Raw genomic sequence first — 13542 nt, forward strand, 5'->3', positions numbered from 1 at the left:
TTTTACAAATAAGACTGTTAAGTCCACTCGGTTAAGAGATTTTCTATCACTTTCACAAAATAACAGTAATAAAAATCTATCTGCAACTCCACATCTAAAATGCTAAAGTAGATTCTTATTTTCTCAATACAATCTAGACATAGAACTAATCTTGTCCATCTGTTGGGCTTCTATACTTTGTTATTCAAACAAGCCTTCAAGCTTATGTGCTTGGTAATCACTATGTAGCATCCTTGTGCATACATTTGCCCGCATATATTGTTTATCAATAGTTCCCTATTTATAAACAATTAGCTAACCGCTTAATCTCCTTGATCACATTTCCCATGATCAATCATAGCCATCAGATCTTCAAACTTGTCCAGGTTCAATGTATCCTTCGATCGGAAAAATGTTTTACCCCACCTACGAACTCGCATACATTTCTTGAACTCGCATACATTTCTTGGAGCTTGTGCTAGGGTATTGCGGTTCAATCTGAGTTGTAGATCTTCATGCTGATTTTCTTTTGTCATAGATTCATTAACAAACTTTATGCACGGCATACCAATCATCTAATCAGTTCTGGCTCATTAGCTTCCTTCATTAAATAATGCATTTAACTATTTAATGTATTCTGTTATAGCTCAGTTACAACTCAGTAATAACTTAGTGAATACTAAGCTTCACTCGATATACATTTCGCCTTCATTAACCGATAGCGATAACCTTAGGGTTTACCGACCAGGTTCCTCAGGGTTTACCGACTAGGTTCTTTATTCGATAACATAGTATAGTATTAACCTTACAATTTACAACATATGTATGATGTCAAAACAATCTAAACATCATGATCTCATCATTGTCTGACTCGGTAATAGTTGCCCATTAAATACCTTATTCATCCCCTTATTCATCATATTCTTTTTGTGTCTTTTACCGACATCTTTACACTCTTCAAATCATACTTCTCAAGATATGGCAACATCATACTGAATTAGAAGAACAATTTCTTGACATCAATGACAAAATAATAATATCAAGACAGTAAACATCCTTAATTAGTTATATCCATAATCATCAACAACCTTCTCAATATCCTTATTGAAATGCCAACAATCTTCCATTCTCTGTTATAATGCCAAATGCTAACATGATATACTATTTTTTGAGAGGTATTACAAGTGTTTTAATCAATGAAAAAGGGGGATATTGCTGCAAATATAACTTTGTGTTCTCATTAATTTCAAACTTGTTGTCATTGAGGTCAACCAAGGTCTGCAAGTATATGATTAATGGTGATGTATCTAGTGTCTTTCTCATATGTTCACCTTGATGTATGGAGATTGATGGTGATGACTGTAGATGGTATATATGGTTGAATCATAGCTATTTAGGAACATTGAAGACGTATTTGGATATCTATAACAGATTTTGGCTAAGTGTAATTGTTCTAGTGAATATTATGTTAAATAGGGTTAAGTATTCTAGTCTGCATTGTGTTGCATTAAGTAATATTTTCTTATGGTTGTAGTATGTTGTTGGTGGATGAAAAAGAATGTTATATCTCAGTTTTCATGTTTCTATTTGTTCCAAAATTGATTTGGTGTTAAGGTGAGTTTCGGTCATGTAGTGATAGTGTACTTATTTATTGGAATGTTTTACATTCCTCCACCTTTTGATGTTTTTGATATTGTGGTTCTTTGATATAGTATTGTTGGTGTCTGGTTATGATATATTATGCACCCATAGGTCTTGTGAAGGTCCAAATTTCATTTTGAGTATGTTTGACTGGGTTGTGTTATCGATTTTATCTTTCGGAGCTGACTCAAGTGTTTTTGGTCCATGTGATAGCAAGTGGACTTGAAGACAATGATTTGGGATTGATTGGAAGGTGTGCTGACATGATGTGATTCTTCACATGTCTTGTTTTCCTTCCACAATTCTCTGGAGAAAGTGTTTATGGGTAACTATTTATACTCTACATATTATATCTAATTAGGCCAACTTAACTGATGAATCTTCCTTATGAACGTGATATACAAAGGATGAGATCTTTTGCAAGATTTTAGATGTGAAATTAAAGGAGTTATCTTGTTTTTAAGTAAGTGAAAATATGCTCAATTTTAGATGAGTAATAATGAAGTCAATTTCAAATGTCTAGATAGGTGAACTATAATTAACATTTTAGAAAATACATATCTCCTTAGTTTAGTAATGATTATTCTTTGTAACTAGACCTATTGTATCTTGACCTAAAGAAGTGATCTTCAATAATTTTTAAGTCTAGTGTATTGTATGCCTTAGCCTACAAATCCAAATCAAAAAGTAGTGAACTTCCCTGGTCTAGATTACAAAACTTTGTAATCAATTTTCATATAGTGAGATAGTTCTCACTGTGGTTTTTTCCACATAAAATCTTGGGGTGTCCTTTTGTGGGTGATCTTTTGTTTTCAATTATTTACTTTTGCACATGTGATAATTGGAATGAATAATTAATGAATCATTGAGTTTTCATATATGTTGTTTCACCTCCCTTCTCAACATCTAGAAGTGCTCAACATTCTCAATTATTCATCCAGTGGCTAGAATGAAGGAGATCAAAGTGTTATGCATCAGACTCTCTATAGTTCTATGATTGGTGGATTATTATATTTAACTACCTCTAGACCTAATATTATGAATGCAATATGTTATGTTTCTAGTTATCACAAGCAATTTCATGTTCCACATTCCTTTGCATTTGATGATATGGTCTTTCAAAATTGCACTTGATGTTTATGCTCTATGGACATTGCACTCCTATCTTTTTCAGATCACTCGTGTTGCAAGTGATGTGGTTGGTGATTGAAATTTATTGACAATCTAGTTGTGTGTTAGAATTGGTATAAAGAATGATCCACATTTCTTTGCACTCATGTTTCATGAGCTACATCTTTGAAGAAATTTTTATAACTTTTGTGCTATGTCTCAATTCAATTTTCTAATGTTGGTGATATCTACAAGAGGTGATAATGGTGTTCTATGCATGACTACTTTCCTTGGCTCTCTAGAATGAAGTGTTTTGTATTAGTTATGTTGTTCAAAGATGTTCTTGTTGTGTCGAGGATAAATAAGTTCTTGAGAATGATGTTGGATGTTCAAGGAATGTCCCCGCATTCTTTGCATGATGGTGAAGATTATGTTTGACATGTGTGTTTTACGATAATTGCTTTGGTTCAATTGACAAAAGTTGTTCTGTTTATTGTGGTGTATTCTTGGGAATCTTTGCTTTTTTTAAAGGTTGCATTTCTTTTATTGTGGTTCCTACCTTAGCATCTGAGGATCCATATGGGGATTATTCATCTGGACAATATGTTTTGGGCCAACTAATGATATTTTGCTTGATTTATCTATATGTTACCTTCTTGTCGATCTTGGAGGATGTGTGATAACGTGTGAAGGTTTTTGGAATTAGAAAGAAAGAAAATTTATTTGACTTTTTCAGGTCCTCTTTATCTCCTGCAATGAACCACCTTCACCACATTTATGTTTTGATGGTTGACTTGATAGGACCTATGTTTGTGCTTTGCTCCGTCTGACCTAGTTGATGTTTGTAATGAACAAGATGGTATATATAAAATATAAAATTAATGTTGATGATGTGTATGAGTGTGTGAATCAATGTGTATGATACACTTAGATGATAATACCCTTTACAGAGTAAGTGATGCAAAGTTGAGGTAAAAGAAGTGTGGTGATTTCTTTGGAGTTGGTTGCTTGAGATAGAGGTTCAAGGAAAATTTCATACTTGGAGATTAATGAAGGTATTATTGTTCAAGACCTATTCATCTTGATTCATATATTCATGCACATTTATCGGAGATAGTAAGCCTCCTCTACAATTTTTGTATCTTTCCTTGAGGTGGTGCATCTGAATCTACAAAGTCCCTTGTATCTTGCCTTGGGGTAGTGCAACTCATCTTGGAAGTCCTTCAGGGATGATTGCACTTCCTTAGCAGTGAGCCTAAAACAATATTATAATCATATTCATATTTTGTGAGTTAACTCTCATCATTTTTTTTCCTATTTCGGTTTTCCATGTAACTCTCGTGTCCTCTTGTTTATTGTGTTCATTATTTTAATCTTTCATTAGTGCTGATAATATTAAGTTTAAGTATTTGATCAAGATTAATTCACCCCCCGCTCAGTCTCGGGGTGTTTTCAACATTATTTTGGTTGCTTTAGCTTTTCCTTCATAAATTATAATCCTAAATATTTTTGAAAAAATCACAAAAACATAGGATTGCATCGCATTAGTTGCATTTTCAATTCCAAAATCTTAAAAACATAGAATCACATTCCTTTAGCAACATTTTGTATTTCAAAATAATAATTAAAAAATAGGATCACATCCTATTAGTTGAGTTCTCATATTCAAAATTTAAAAATCCAAAAAACATAGCGTAACCTCGTTGCATTATCATGGGTTTTTTTCCAAGCATTTCAAAAAAATTAAGAAAAATCCACCAAAAAAATGGTCAAAACAAACTATTAAGGTCACATAAAAAGCATCATCATCTTTGTTCTAAACATCCTTGATGTTGTTCCAAAAATCCTTAAACAAACATCATGGATTGGTGTTACACATTTCGTAAGTAAGGGGAAAAAAAATTACCCCTTTGATTGAAAGAGCATATCAACCCAACTTGAATCAAATTTATCATTCTGAAATGAATACTATCCCAATCCACCATCGCCCACAAAAGTGCTAGCCCAAGAAAAGGAGACCTTGAAACAACAAATGATAAAAATTTAAATTAGCAAAGTCATAACCCCCACATCACCCCAAAATTGGCAAACAACAAATCATCTCCACCAACCTCACATTGGAATTATCAAGGATCACTGAGAGGAGGGCTGAATCAGTGATCTACCGACGAACAAATTTTCTGACTTAATCTCAAACCATCAAAAGCATATGCAAGAAAATAAAATGCAAAAACACAAGATAATCAGCCTCAAAATCATAATGCCAAGATTTTTATGTGGAAACCCAAATGGGAAAAACCCTGATGGGATTTGAACCCAGAGTATTACTCTACTATGGCTAGTAGAAAAATAATATTACAAAAGGGGAATGCACTAACATTCAGCCACACTTCCTAGAGCTTACAAATCAATTACAATAAGGGCTACAACCCCAGAAGGCTCGCTTCCTTAAAAATCATTTACAATGATGAATTGCAATGCTTGAACTCCAAAATAGCATCAAACAATGCCTGGATGAGTTCTGGTTAAGTGCAAAACTCTGACTGTATCTGCTCTGCAACTCTGCTCTATTTTTTGTCTCAGTCCTCTACCAGATCAAGAATGTGCATGTGAAACTACGCCAAAAGGGATTCTTGATCACTACTCACTCATATTACGTCATACCATCTATCAAAAATATCTTCTATATTGGTCTTATATATCTACGACCGCAAAAAAAACATTTATCAAGTTGACCTATAAGGTAACGTGTAAGCATGAGTTGGCTTGAACCAGATCACCCAAAAGATGATAAAATGATTTTTATAAGTCGGCTATATCATCTCGTGCATGAATCTCATCAACGCAATCACCGGAAAGCTTTCGAACAAAAACTGTTCTTCTTAGCCTGAATTACCAGAGCCAGATTACCGGTTACTAGACCACTTCTCCAAAAACTATAGCTACCGGATAAGATTCACATGAAGAGTTGCCATCAATGAAAACCCTAAATCATTATCCATGCACCAAAATTCACCAGATGAGTTTCAATTGCCAACAATCTTCCCCCTTTGGTAGTGATGGCAACACTCATGAAAAATGACAAAGTGTTGAAACCTGTACACCGGATCAAAATTTCTAAGGCTCCCCCTTAGACCAAAATCTAAAAAACCTGTATTAACCCAAAAATTGGGTCCTTTTGTACATTGTTCAATCTACATTGCCCCTTTGACAGAAATGCCAAAGTAGGGGTGTTGCCCAAAAACTTATATACAAGGATAGCTACCAGACACTTTATACATACTTGAAGATGTCGGCAAAAATGGTCTTCAAAATCCTAAGTGTGTATCCCACCCAATCTTCAAGCTGTCCAAAACTATGATGAAGACACTGAAAACATAGTCATATATTTCTACATCCTTCAATTCAGATAGAATAGATTGATCTAGTCTCTTTAAACAATCAACTTTGTTTCTCAACATGGTGTCCATCTAGAGAGCAATTAGGTTCTAGAGTTCACCAATTCTCCTCAAAATTATGTCTTTATCTGTATTAAGGCTCGAGAGTTGATCATTTAGAGCCATCACTTCCTCTTCTATGATGTTGGTTAGGGCTACATTTGAGTCAAATGACTGTAAAATTCCAGCTAGCTTGCCCTAACAAATATTAATCTGTTTGTCTATATGAACTATGAATTTGGGAAAAATAAGACAAGATTTATATATCTTACCACCTTCAGTCATTGCCTCTGAGATAGTTTACAAACCTTTGTTCAATCTCACTCTGTCATCCTCTATCATTTTCCGAAATGTCTGCATACAAAATTCCTTAAATCTATCTAATACCTGCTTGGTGGTGGACTTCTCCAATGATTCAAAATTAGTATTTACATTATTTATTGTTAGCCTCCCCTGCAACTTTCCATTTTGAATACTCATACTTGAGGGTTACCTTATTGTGCCTTTTTTTTTGTCGGGTCTTTTGTTCTCCTTCGTACTTGAACCATTGAACTCTTTCTAAAAAGTTCAATAGGTTCAAGGTTCAAAGCATGTTTTTGAAAAAGAAACAAAAAAAAGAAGTCGTTAATGGTCTTTGTCTTCATGAAAGCAAGTGCATTATTGTTATACGTTTTGAACTTTGAACCCGTGAACCAAATTGGTTCAAGGTTCAAAATGTCTTTTGGAAGTCGCACTAATGTATTGTTGTATAACGAGCGTATGTCTATATATTTTAAGTTAGTTTCCAAACTTAAACTTTGAACCAATTTTTAAGTTGTTCAAATGGTTCAAGGATTCTGCTTAATAATCTTTATTGTTGCTCGTTCCTAGTATTGTTGTGTGCCGCTTGTTCATTGTTGTACTTCCTAAATGAATTTTAAGCATTGAACTCTTTGTGAAATCGTTCAAGGTTCATAAGTTCACTTCAAAACTAATTCTAAGGCTCTTGATGACAATGAAAGTGGTGCAACAAGAAGGAATATTCCCAACATTCAGTAGTTTAAAATTCTAATATGGAAAGTAATCATGAGTGCATCAACTACTTGTGCGGAAGTGATGGATAATTAAAAAGGTGTCAGATTTTAGTCATTTCGCAGTTACTTCGCATGCTTGAGTGAATTATTATGAAGTGTGTGTGAATTTATAGATATTTTCCCATCTCTTCAAAAGGAATCTATGAATTTATTTCCATAGTTTGTAAGGGTTGCAGCTGCTATACTTGAGCAAATTGGAGGCGCTGAAGGTAAAACAAGCTCTGATTTCCTGAGAAAGTTTCCAGTTTTCATGGTGGTAACGGGTAAGTTCAGATGACTCCTCCTAAGTTGTGTTTCTTTTAATTCTGAAGATTTATCATTATAGGAAGAAAATCTCTAAATTGCTGGAGTAAAATTTTGCCTTGTTTTAAGAATTTCTTGGTTAGAAGTATAGATAGGCAAGTATGAGACCAATATTTTTGAAGCTTGGTCGGACCTTGTGTCTAGTGAGCATATTACCAAAGCTAGAAGATACTTCCTTGGTTCATGTTGATTTAGGAGATTTCTTAGAGAGAGCCAAGAACCCTCAAACTGGTTCAATGATGGAGAAAATAATGAAAAGTGGTCTTGTTGAAGTTGTTGCGTTCCCACTTGTTGCACCATATCTAGAATTGGTGATTGCTTGCATGAATAGGTATGATACAGAGAACAGATGCATCCGAACTAGTAATGGTGAGTTGCTAGTCAATATCAACAGAGAAACATTAATGGCGGCAATGGGAATTCCACACAAAGATGAATATGAGGATTGGACCATTGCAAACTTGTATGCCTATTTCTCAGAAAATAAAAGTAAGTATAGGAGTGTGATTGCTAGGAATTGGCTCCTGAAAGTTCAGAATGGAGGGTCACGACTGCCAAAGCCCTTGACTAGAGAGCATTTCATCACAGAACTGTGGGATATTGTGGTACTTCTGAATAGGGTGAAGGGAAACTCACATTCTTTCTATTGGGAAGATTGGATGTACTTTTTCATCCACGTGTTATTATCCGGTGACACGTATCTTGATTGGTCTCAAGTAATTGCACAAAGACTTCATGAAGGGTTGAGTAATTTTGTGGGAATGTCAGGTGTTTATATGTCTTCTTATCTTTTCTATATACTATCATGTACAAGGGATTGGCCTAGTTTTCTTAATGAACCTTGGGTAGATGGGATGAGGGTGTATAATTATTATCCCCTATTACAGTAGCCAAGACATGTTGAGAAAATTGATAGATGGAATGGTGTCTTCGTGGGAAAACTTTCTTTTCAGCTCCAGGGGGACGTGAATAGGAGAATGTCTATTGCAGAAATGGAGTTCATAAGCATATATGGTAGCTTCTTTATTCATTTTCAAAGGTTCACTTACCTATGGGTAGGTGGTTTTGAGGGTCAACCATTCAAGCTGCCTAGGTATGCCTTCGACAGCTATGTACTTATAGAGGTGACCAGGAAGCTAGCTTACATTGATAAGAGATTGGGAGCAAAGGGCGAGTCTGGAGTTGTATTCCCTGTTAAACTTGGATACTATAGCGACAAATCCGTATCTGACACTTTGAACCTAGAATTGGAATTCAAAATAATGAACCTGCAACCATATGTGGCAAGACGTAAGTTTTATAGTAGAGGTTATGCCATTGAAAATCTAAATGTGGACAACCATTTTTGTCATGAACCATAGCTGGAGGATTACTGGGAGAATTGCAATGATGAATTTGAGGTAAGGAAAATACTGTGGTCAAGGATCACTTTGCAACAAATAATTACGATGAAGCTTCCAATCAATATATCTAGAGTATAAGAAGATATAGTGGAAGATATCTTAGACCCAGAGTTTGACATAGAGGTTCAAGGAAAGCCAATTCCAGAGATTGATTAGGATAGAAAGGAGGATGATAGTGTTCAAGCCAAAACTTTTAATATTATAAGATGAACAGAGAGATGGCTGAGAAATCAAAAGTTTAAAGAGGGATCTCACATGTCGTCACATGAACTAAGAGTTGATTCACACATTGTGACTCAATCTCCCATTTCTTCCACTAATGAAATTGTTAATGCTATAGGTGTTTCAAGGCCTATTGTTGAGAAAATCCAATCTAGGAGATCAAAGAGGTCACCATCAAGTTCCACAACCGCTTGAGTAACTCGGTCCAGAAGTAAGAAGAAGAGTAGGGAGCCCATTTTAAAATAGGTTGTTGTAGATCTAAACCCTAGTGAAGAGTTAGAAGAAACAATGGATCAATAGGACTTGGATGAACCTGCGATGCGGGAAATGGACATGGGTAAAGAAGTGGAAAGTAAACAAGAGCCCATGAATACCCTGGTCATTATCACTTCACCCGATATATAGACAACTCCTCTACCCAAAGAGCCTGCGAACACACCACGATGGTTGGAAGTTATTGTTGGAAAGAAACGGAGTGTAGTGTCGATTACAATCCCTATGGAAGACATGGTCAGCACATGTTTGGGAAAGGAATCAAAGCCAAAAAAACTCAAGACACAGACAATGCTTGAAGTGGATGAAGCAACAGGTCACTAGACAACCGAGATAGCCAAACCAGTTCCAAGGAGAGATGCAGACAAAGCTACTGAGGAGGATTTTACAGTTGAAAAGATAGACTTGGGAGATGCTTTGCATGTCGTAGATGTTAAGTCTATACACCTAAAAATGGTTTGAAGATAATTAATTAAATAAGCAATTATTTAATTAATCCCCTTTCCTAATTTAGTTGAATTCACTAAGCAATCTGATTAAAATCCCCCTTTTCTCTACTTATTAATAAATCTAAGGATTTATTTAATAGGTTCATTTCATAATCCCCTTTAATTAATTAATTCAAATTAATTAATTCCCCCCATAAAATTCATTATCAAATTCATTTCATTAATCCCCTAATTAATTAAAACAAATCAATTTATGAGTTGTTTAGATTAATTAGTCTTTTCCTATTATTTGAATTTTTAAATTCAAATCCTCCTAACTTCTAACCACCTAGCCTAACCCCTTCTAAACTTAACTCATTCCATCTAAACCCGGGTTTAATTAACTCCATCCTAGCTTGCACATCCTAACCACCATGTCCCCTTTTCTTGGACACCTTGCTCTCTCATAAGCAAAGCCTCTTGACACTTGTCACCATAGAGATGGAAAATTTTCCCTTTCATCCAACTAGAAGCTTCTTGACACTTGTCACCATAGAGATGGCAAATGTTCCCTTTCATCCAACCTCTTTTCCAACCTCCTCTAATTTCACCCTTGATATCTTCAGACTTAATCTTGACCGTTGATTCCTGCCACCTCACTCCTAGCCTTGGAAATCCTATAAATAGACCCCATTTTGGAGCAATAATAATCCCATTTCATTTTCATTCAAGCATTGTTACTATAGTCATATAGCTATTAGCAATATCATTTTAGCATTGTCATCATGTTCAATTTTAGCTTAAATCTACCTTATTTTCTAGCATAATCATGGAATCATGTAGCTTAATCATTATCATTGCTAGCTTAATGCATCATTTATCATTTAAATCCTCCTTTTAAGTGTAGTCTAGTCACTGGAATTTGCATGACCAGATCTAAGAGCAAAATTCATACTCGCATTTACTAGGAGGCGATAGATCGCTTAGCTATGGTTTTATCTTTCTTTTCTTAAAATTCATTAACCGTGCTTGTAATGATCTATTGAGTGTTTTGTGTTGTAGGAAAAGGTATACACTTCACAGACACGACATTAAGCATTTGGAGTCATCCACAAAAAGGTTAATTTCAAGAACATGGAAGGATTAAAAAGATAAGAAGGAATTGAATCAAGTCATTACTCAGATGGTTGAGTATATCAATGTCATCCATAATCCAAACCCCCAACCTTTGTCACAGATACTAGTATCATTTGATCCCAAATCTCTAGGTAATGAAAAGATGTTGGACCAAGTTCAACAGAACAGAATAGTTACAAAGATGTTCAATAAATGGTTCGATCTTATAATGCAACAAGGATCAGACTACATCGTCAATCCGGTGAAGGTTTATAAATATGTCGAGACTGTGAGCCAGGAATTAGAGCTAGAGACGATGGCTTGGGAGAAAGAAAGGATCAAATGGGTGGTGGTCCTTGCACAAATGAATGATATACAAAAATATGGAGTGATGAGTGACATAGAAAATCTGGATGATAATGTATTGTATGTATCAAAGAAGAATGTGGAGTGGTGTAACTAGATCTTTAAACAAGGTCACAAAGAGTCCACCAAATTGCTCAGAGGATTGACATACTTTATTGATACAATGTAGAAGGATCTCAAGTGTGTTGACATCCAGCTCATGAAAGACGATGTGAAGACAATTGAGGTGGCCATAGATATGACCAAGATCTTTCAGGAAATACTACAATTCATTCAGATGACAAAATATTTGATCACAGATGACTTCTCAAAGGTGGCTAGGATCGAATCGATGCTCACAGTCTGTTCTGATCATTTGGAGGTACACAAGGCAAGAGTGGCACAAGTGAACATGGATAAGGAGGTGTGGAAGCAAAGGATTCAACACATTGGTCTTCCTTATTTTCAGGTCATCTTGAGCTTCTCGGTGACACACCTGGAATGGCATGGTTCTATGGCAAAGCATGACAGATTAGTAACTTCCTCTGCCATAGTGGAGGCATAGTTAATCCAAAAATGAGCTATCAGCCTCGTAGTGGTTGTTGTTTTAGTTTTTCTTTCTTGTTTTAGCAAACAATTTCTTTAACCTTTGGTTAAAGTAAAGTTTAAATTTGTCATGTAAAAACTACGAGCCTGGAGACTACTTAAGCTGGAAAGATTGTTTTTGTTAAGGTCGGAAAAACTGTGATTTTTCGAGTAGCATATAATATTCATTTTGGTTTTTCTATGAATTGCTTTAAACTGGACTGGTTGATTATCAATAAAATGTTATGATGTGCAGTCTTTGAATCTGTGTGTTTGAAGATTAGTAATCTTTCTTGAGAAAACTGCTATGGACATGATATCATTTTATGATCAATTATTTATATGTTTTTTTTTCTGAATTCATGGTTACCATTACTTGTTAGCAGATTCATTGTGAATTGAGTTGTGCTAATCCCCCTTGTCCTATGAGGCATGAGAGAGAATCGATTAGACATCAATACCATTGTGCATTTGCTATGCTCTGAATTTATTAAGTGAACATTTGTGTGAATCAGAGTCTGTGAGCTCAATTGAATCTTCAAAATAGTTTCTTTGTTTTAGTTTGAAAGCATTCTTTGTGTTGATGGATGAATGCCACCCTTTCCACACTTTCTGGTAAAAAGTGTCAACATTTCATTTGTATATTAAATTCATTGTGAATCATACAAGGAGCTTCCCTCTAATGCAAAGGTTGAATTTTAATTAATTCATCCAACCATTGGTAATTTGTTTCCTTTCATAAAGGGTCGTACAAGAGTTATATTTCTGTTCAGAGAGAACAAATATTACAATTTCAAGCAAGGGACAAATCTATTTACCAACAGATTTTCGGCGACTCTACTGGGGAATCAAATTATAAGACTGGTTACCCAATTACAATGCTAGAGTCAAAGAGATATACTAGGTCGCAAAGAAGGGAGGGGATAGTTGATTCTGTCTTTCAGGAGTTATAGAACCTCAATTTTCAACCCACTTTTTCATCTCAAAGATGAGCAAGAAGTAGGCCTCCTTCCCCATCTCCATCATCTCTCATGTCCTCAATGTGTCATGCTCTGACCCTGCATGGTATTACTTTACCAAATATAATCAACCCAACTTCGCTCAATATCATCTTTCCAATGGCAGTAAATAATCCTTGGGGGGTTGTTGTAGGTCCATTGAATTTAGGATTAAATTTGAACCCCTTACCCAAAGGTGCTAGAGATCACTTGCCAAAGTTCAATGGGGATGGGAAAATCACTGTTGATGAGCACCTGAATGCATTCAATGTATCTTGTGGGATAATAGTTGTTCAACATGAGGATGTTGTTTTAAGATTGTTTGTTCAAACACTAACTAGAGTAGCAACAAATTAGTTCTATCACTTACCGAACAGTGTGATAGCAAATTGGAAATATTTGAAAACAAGATTTGAGGTAAGATTCAAAGTAGCTGAAGATGAACACTCTCTTTTGGCTCAATTCACCCAGCTAATGAAAGAGATTCTAAAGTCTATGAGGGACTTTGTAGAGAAATTTGATAAAATTGTGCATAAATTTTCGATCAATCAAAAACCCTCAGATGATAATTTGAAGTGTTTCTTTATAAATTTTATGTCTTTAGAAATAGGTTTCTTGATCCGCAGGCA

Source organism: Cryptomeria japonica, chromosome 5 (assembly GCF_030272615.1).
Source record: "Cryptomeria japonica chromosome 5, Sugi_1.0, whole genome shotgun sequence".
In the NCBI taxonomy this organism is placed as follows: Eukaryota; Viridiplantae; Streptophyta; class Pinopsida; order Cupressales; family Cupressaceae; genus Cryptomeria; species Cryptomeria japonica.